General features: G+C 49.4%; 2 non-coding genes across 2 annotated transcripts; one reads left to right on the top strand and one right to left on the bottom strand.

The window, feature by feature from the left end:
• Window positions 1-1,387: 1,387 nt before the first annotated feature.
• Trnaa-agc (transfer RNA alanine (anticodon AGC)) lies at window positions 1,388-1,460 on the top strand. Its single transcript has one exon. It is a non-coding gene; the product is annotated as a tRNA-Ala (tRNA).
• Window positions 1,461-5,399: 3,939 nt separating this feature from the next.
• Trnai-aau (transfer RNA isoleucine (anticodon AAU)) lies at window positions 5,400-5,473 on the bottom strand. The gene has a single exon. It is a non-coding gene; the product is annotated as a tRNA-Ile (tRNA).
• Window positions 5,474-7,665: the final 2,192 nt, after the last annotated feature.

The following is a 7,665-nucleotide window of genomic DNA, read 5'->3' on the forward strand; positions in this document are numbered from 1 at the left end:
CTGCCTGTGTCCCCGCTCAGTGTGGTTCCTGGAGGGTCATGCTAGAAAGCGTTTCTGATCAATAGCTGACACAAAGGATTAGAGATGGGCTCTGAGGAGAGGCTCTGAGGGGCAGTGAAAAGAGCTAGGGGGACCTGGATCCCCACCGAAAGGCAAAGTCCCCAGGGAATGTGGGTGGGGTAGGGAGGATGGTCGGCCACAGGGAGTCCCTAGTAGGGTTTCTGTGTGTCATTGGCTGACACCAACGGAGGGAAGGCTGACGTGATCCACAAGAAAGAGACTAATGTTTCTTACGGTGTTTGGAGACACTTTCTGCACACTCACAGTCTCCCGAGGGTTCTCCCGTTCGCACCGTGCGTGTTGTTCTGTGCCTTTCACAAATGTTTGAAAGCGTTTGCAAACGTTGAGTCGGGACCTCTCTGTGCGCCCTTATTTAGGACTTTCCCCTTAAACCTCCGCATCTTGAGCTTGCTTTGCCCGCCTCTCTGGGAATTTCCCTGTGTTTGTCTATCTTTTCGCCGTCGTGGGGATTTTTTTTTTTTTCTTCGTCGCCGCAGCAGGGAGCTACTCAACAGCCCTGCGCTGCTGCCGAAAGCGGCGTAAGCAAACCTCCGTGCGGCCTGAGTAGATCCTGACCCCATCCATCCCTGCTGGTCTCAATTTTCCATTTCTAAGCTCTGAGGAACTGAGAACCTTCCCGTTACGCGGTGCTGTGACTATTTGAGCCACCTGCCGAGGGGCGCTCAAGAGCTCTCCAGCATCTGCAAAGTTCTCCTAACTGTGTCTCATGGTCATCGGGCTCCCTCATCCTCCTGCTCTCCCTGCGTTTCACACACTCCAGATTCCCCTGAGATGCACCACCGCGTCTCCGCCCGGGGATTCCTACACCAAGGCTGTTTCCTCCGTTGAGCTCTGTCCTCTTTCCGGGCCGCCGAAGCCACACCTCTGAGTCTTCCCCTGTGCCAGGGTCTCTCCTCTCCACTGTGGCCTTTATCATCGGTTTGGCTGCGTTCCCCGCGCTTCTCTCTGTTCGTGTGGGTCTGTAACTTCTGCATAGCACTTTAGGAGGGATGCGGTGTCTATCCTGAATGCTAGAGGGTCTAGAACTGGCACTGAAGGGTGTTTCCGTCCGTAGCATAGTGGCCCTCAGAGCTCCCCGATTCGAAACCGACAGAAACAGGCTTACTTTTCTGACTTTCTCTTGTCGTCTCAGGCTCCTAGTTCACTCCTTACACTTTTGGGCAATTAGGCGATGAGAATCCCGGCTCTGAGTTTTGGGCCTTGACTATCATGCTTTCCTGGGCCCTAACTAGCGCACATAATTATGACAACCAGCGGACTCATTGCCCATAAAAGAAAGGAAAGAAAAGAAGGAACCCACCAGCATGGGGGATTAGCTCAAATGGTAGAGCGCTCGCTTAGCATGCGAGAGGTAGTGGGATCGATGCCCACATCCTCCAATTTATTATGTCGCCTTTCCAGCAACAGTCTGACAATCTACTTCTTCCACCTCTTTGAAAATATACTGGACTCCACTACATTGAGAACTCAAAATTAGCCTCATTAGCTTCCTTCCCGTCACATTCTAAGCACAAACTTTGGTCCTCCCTTGAACACAATCACGTCCTCGTTAGTCTGAGCATTTGGCAAACCTTTTTAAGTGTCTCCATTTGTTCTTTCACTCACAGGTCAGAAGCTCCTCTCTCCCAGGTTTGGGACTTTCCCCTAGCCCTACACATCATGCTGCGCTGGGAGCACTCTGCCCTCCTCCCGTCCTTCTCTTTGCTCGCTCTCCCACAGTGGGGTCGTTCTGCACCTCACAGGCAGGGAGCTTCCCACCGCCGCGCACCGCCACCAACGACGTCCTGCGGACAGTCCTCCGCTTAGCCAGTGGGACGTGACCCTCATCCCAGCTAGCCAAAGTTTCTTATTTCTAAGCTCTGAGGAAACCTGAGAATCACTTTGCTATGACCATTTGAGCCGCTTGCCCAGTTTCCCTCAAAAGCTCTCCAGAATCTTCAACATTCTCCTCGGGGTGTCTCTGAGTGTCCCAGCTCCTCCATCCTTCTTCCCTCCTTGTGTTTTGCACAGGCACCGTTTCCCTGCGATGACACTTCTCATCCTTCCCTTCAGAAGGCAGTGTGGGATGCCCTACACTCTGCCCTGCTTCTTCCCAGAGGCTCTGACTACAAATGCTCCCTCATCACATTCCTAGTCTGAAAAAAAAAAAAAAAAAAATGAACCTACCAAGAACACAATGATAGCTGGGAAATCCTGAGTGGAAACTCTTGAGCCATCTCTTCTGAGTAGACTACATAACCCAGAACATAGACCACAGACCATCCAGATCTGGGACAGACTTTCTTCTGTTCTGGAATCTGAAATATAAGATTGTGGACAGTCTTTTTTTTTTTTTCCCCCTGGAAGAATGAAACAGGGGCCTGCTTTTCAGGAACAAGAGCCCAAGGACAGTGACCATTAGGGCACAGCTAAGTGAGGGGGAATGAGAGAAGCTCTGCATTCAGGTTCAGAGACACATTCTGCAGATTTACCTCAGCACGTTGGATTCTCCGGTGAAGAATCTTCTAACCTATGTAAGTGAGAAAACAGCAGTGTCTGCATACAGGGCTCATTTGCAGGCTTCTCTACGTGAAGTGCTGGAAACACACAAACAGCCCCGTCTGGAGAAGGGTCTGGAGCTGAACACTCAGTGCTCTTCACTCTAGAAGCTGTATTAACAAAACCACACTCACGTTCTTTCTCTGAAAGGAGAATTCCATCTGCATACTAGGCCTAAATACCGCCAAACTTGTCTGGAACTGCCCTGGCAGAGTCCCAGACAGATGGAGTCCCAGCTCCAGGGCAGGAGACTATTACCAGGGGCCCAGTCTAAATTCAAGGCTGTGGAACTTGGCAGCTTAGATATATGGCATGTTAGTGGATGAGTTACTGTGGAGACTGAGTAGTGACAGGTGAATTGGGGGAGATGAAGAACTCATTATTTGATAATTACCTCTGCTTTCCTATTTGAGTCTTGCCACTTCCCAGCTCTGAGACCCTGTGAAAAATACCTGGGCCTTCATTGGATCCGAAAAGGGCAGATGTGGACAAGTCCTTTTGCTGCCAAATTCAGCTGGACTATGTAGAATAAGCTCAACAAATCTTTTAGAATAGAAAAGGACACATGGAACTGAAAGCCAGACGATATTTGTGGATTGCAAGGGGACTGTCTCTAGTCACATAGGTAAGCTGGAAGCAGAGGATGCAGTAGAATAGTACGAAGAGAGAAGGAGCTTGAGGACTATTTATTTGCTCATTCACTCATTCAGTCAATGAATAAAGAACCTCCTGTGTTACTTTTCTTCAAAGGAGAGCATTAAGGCTTCTGAGGGAAGAGAAAGGCAGAGGAGTGTGAAACAAGAAGGAAGGGAACAGCAAATGGCAGTTGTAAGTGAACCTGCTCCCTCAGCTCAGAGAGTCTTGTTTAGATGAATCCCAGAGGGGAGTGGACTCCTTCGTTCTGGATATGAAATGCTTCAGATGCAGTACTAGCTGATATGGTGCAATTTCCAAGTGAGGCTATGTTGATTACAAGCTGCAGATAGATGCAGGGTGCTTGGAGACCAAGACTCAACATTTCTGATGTGAAGATGCTGATGGGAGGCTGTCTCAGTGCAGCTGCAGGTCTGTCAATCTCCTGACCAGAAAACCCTGAAAAGTCCAACTTCAGAGAGAGTGAGTAAGGGCTGCTTTTTGCACAGGATCTATACGTTCCTTATGAAGCAGGTTCACAGTAGATAACAAGGAAGAACTAAAGAGATTTCCAAATCACATTTATTCAGAGAACCTAATTCTCTCTCTCTCTTTCCTCCCCCCTCTCACTCTGTGTGTGTGTGTATGTGTGTGTGTCTCTCTCTCATACACACACACACACACACACACACACACTCAATCTGAGAGACTGATTACATATCAGTGCAAGGGAAGATCCAACAGAGAGCAATCCAGAACTACTTTCCTCCATTATATAATGTCACAGAAAGAAGAAAAGATTCCCATTGCTCCCTGGGATATCACAGGGAAGCAAGTGGAAGATGAGTCCTGAATGTTGAGAATAGAGCTGGCAATCAAATGGACCCTGAGCTGCTTTCCTTGAATAACTTCTCTTGTGTGAAACCTTCATCATTTCGCTATTGTACAAGGCTGTGACTGTTTTTTAATTTGTTTCTTCTAAGAGCTAAGATCTCATAAACTATAGACTTAGAATCATCCCCTAGAACTTGTTCTGACCGTGTAACTTCTGAGGATCGCTAACCCAGTCAACTGGAGTCTGAGAAACATTTGTCTCACTGTTTTATTCACTTCAGATGAGTGCAGTGGAAACTCCCATCTCTTAAGACACCTCTCTCCCATTGCTCAGCTCCACTGAGTTCAACCTTCCAGAATCCCCCTGCCTCTGTGTTCATCTGCCACACTCTGCCCTTCCCTGTCATCCTGATCTTGGAGCATTACAACCACTCAGAGCTTCGTGGGGTCTCAGAGACATGAGTTGCCATTTACACGCTTTCTCTGAGGAAAGCGTGCCTCCTACAGACTTTGGAGCACAAATTCACTGAACAGACTTTTTAAAATATGTAAGGACTGGGATGTGGCTTAGCAGCACGGTGCTTGCCTAGTGTGTAAAGCCCTAAATTGGTTCCCAGGACTTTAATTAGAGAAGTTTGGAGAAAAATCTGAGAACATCTGATTTATTGCATTACACACATCTTGATGTTTGCCTTCTCTAATGTAATGGGGATCTCACTAAAAGGTTCAAGTAAATGTCACACACAGACCTGTGCTGGGCTCTCTGGGAGCTCTGGAAGGGACAACACTCAGGTTCAGAAAACTGTCAGGAAAGCTCTCTGCCAGAAGATGCTTTGGACCTCACTAAGCAGCTGGACACTGGGGACAGCTTGGGGCTCTGAAGCCGGCATTCTCCAGTTCAGCGTCTCCAGTGAGCAGAAGGCAGGAAACAGAAGTGAAGAGGCAATGAGAGGCCAGGACTGGGTTTCTTCCAGGAGCATTAGCCAGCCTTCTAATGCGCACAGCTTTGGAGGAAGTCAGCTGGTGGAGTCAGTGTGGCTGGGGAGGAGGGGCGCTACATAAAATGTGTCATGGAGACAGGCCCAGGTATTCAGTGCTGTTTCCCACACTTCCAGATGGGATTCCTTCTGGTTCTCTACTCCATCTGTGCTTTCAGGACCTTAAACCACAAAATAAGAACCTAGATAGATGGCATAGGTCAATCCAGACGGGACACTTTGAAGGTGATATGCCTTAGACAGCCACACAGAGTCCATTCATAGCAAGTTTGCTTCCTCGTTTTAAGGCCTAAGTCCACTAAACTAAAATACGTGTGGCCCGTACGGGGATCGAACCCGCGACCTTGGCGTTATTAGCACCACGCTCTAACCAACTGAGCTAACCGGCCAACTACGTGCAAGCCTTCCCAATGACCTCTACAGGTAATTGAGGATAAAATTGTCATTGAGAAAGGGCTTTTTCTCGAAATTTTATGATTTTCTTCAAGATGAAAAACTTACGAACCTCGTTTTTTTTTTCTAAGTAGAAAGCTCTGAGAAAAAGGAAAATGCTGTAGAAGATTAACACATGTCACCTGGCAATGAGTTCCCGACCATGGTTGGTGGGACCCAGAGATAAAGGCCCTAGCCAGTCCAATCCTCTCGCTCAGCGGACGCACAAACTGCAAGCCCCCTACCATCCCCGATGGAGTTCGCCTGCTGGGCAGCTATCCCTCTTGCCTCTCAGTGACAATTTGTACTCTTTCCAGTTTTGCTCAATTTCAGAATCCATTCGCCCAAAACGTTTAGATAACGCAGTGGGAGGAAGGCCTCTGCCAGATGGCGCCCCTCTTCGACCGTAGTCCTAGGGCGCAGGGATGTCAGTTCGGCTCAGCTTGAACAAGGATTTACCGTCGTCCTTAGACTACTGGCTCTTCCGGAAGTTTGGGGGGAAGCCTTGGCCTCACGGAGTTTCCTAGCTGTCTCCGCGCGAACTCAAAGAGGCTCAAGAAGGCTTTCGTGTCCTCGGTGTCTGCGTTCGGGGGAGGGCTCGCGGTGTCAAACCTTCCCTCCTTTTATGAAGTCGAAAAGTCGGGGACCTGAGATTCTGAAAGGGGTATTTACAGGTTGCCAGATGATACCGTGGTCGCTTCTGGTCTGGGCGTCCGCAGAGCCCTAGCCGCAAACCGCACAAGCCCACGGCGCAGGACAGGGTCGGCGCTGGCCACTGCAGGACCTGATGCTGAGGTTTCGTCCTACTTGGGTTTTGGGGAAGGTCCGTCCTGAAGTTTCCTCTTCCTGACATCTGGAACAGTCCCTCATCGCCGCGACCAGGAGCTTCGGTGACACCGAATGTCTGTGAATACCAAGTCGCCCGCCACCTCCGAGTCTGTAACTGACAGCGCCAAGGCCGGGCATCACCTCCCCCTTCCCAGTCGTTAGTCCTTCAGCGAACTGTTGATGAAAAGACACGGCTGATCCTGTTCACCGGGGACCCTCAGAGCTCCAGTCCCTTCACTGGCGGCTGCTGCCGCAACAACCGCGGACAAAGGAGAATTATTAGAAGCGCGACCCCTGACGCGTGGCGCGCATCTCCCAGCAACCGCAGCAGCCAGCGCTCCGCTTTGAATGCAAACTGCCCCACCGCCAGGCTGTCAGGACCCTGGGGGGTCCCGGCCGGCCGGTCCAGGAGCTCTGCCGGGCCTTCATCTCAACACGGCCCTGTCCCGGGTATCGATCCAGGTACTCTCCACGGTTAGAAGACCTGTGCGCGCGCAGCCGACACGGGCCTTACAAACTCTCTCTCAGGATGTCCCAGGAAAGCTTCATCCCGCAAGAGCCTTAAACTGCGTCTTGGACTCGATTATCAAAACTACTGAGCCTCTGCCGAGGTGTGGCTCTTGGGCACAGCATCCTTTGCTTGTGTGAGAAACCAGTGGGTAGAACCCAGTGCAGCTCTGAGCTCTGCACCTCCTCCACTCCCATGTCACTTGAATGTCTACACAGACTTAGGCAGAGTGTGAGGCCCAGTAGGTAAGCAGGAAGTGGGGACGAGGGAGGGTGAAAGTGAGGCAACTTGGAGAGGTCAGTGCCCCTGGGTCAGGCACTGTGGAGCTACCATTTTTCTTTGCTCTGGGAGGTCTCTTGGATCTATGTTAACACATTAACATTAAGAGTCACCTGCCTCAACAAAGAAAGAGAATTTCAGGCCAATCTTCCTTATGAACATTGATGCAAAAATACTTAACAAAATACTTGCAAACAGAATCCAAGAACACATCAAAGATATTATCCACTATGACCAAGTAGGCTTCATCCCAGGTATGCAGGGATGGTTCAATATACAGAAATCCATCAATGTGATCCACCATATTAACAAACTGAAAGAAAAAAACCACATTATAATCTCCCTAGATGCTGAAAAAGCATTTGACAAAATCCAACATCCATTCATGTTTAAAGTATTGGAGAGATCAGGGATACAAGGCACATATCTAAACATAGTAAAGGCGATATACAGCAAGCCTATAGCCAACATCAAACTGAACAGAGATAAACTTAAAGCAATCCCACTGAAGTCAGGGACAAGACAAGGCTGCCC

Source organism: Meriones unguiculatus, chromosome 19 (assembly GCF_030254825.1).
Source record: "Meriones unguiculatus strain TT.TT164.6M chromosome 19, Bangor_MerUng_6.1, whole genome shotgun sequence".
Taxonomy (NCBI): domain Eukaryota; kingdom Metazoa; phylum Chordata; class Mammalia; order Rodentia; family Muridae; genus Meriones; species Meriones unguiculatus.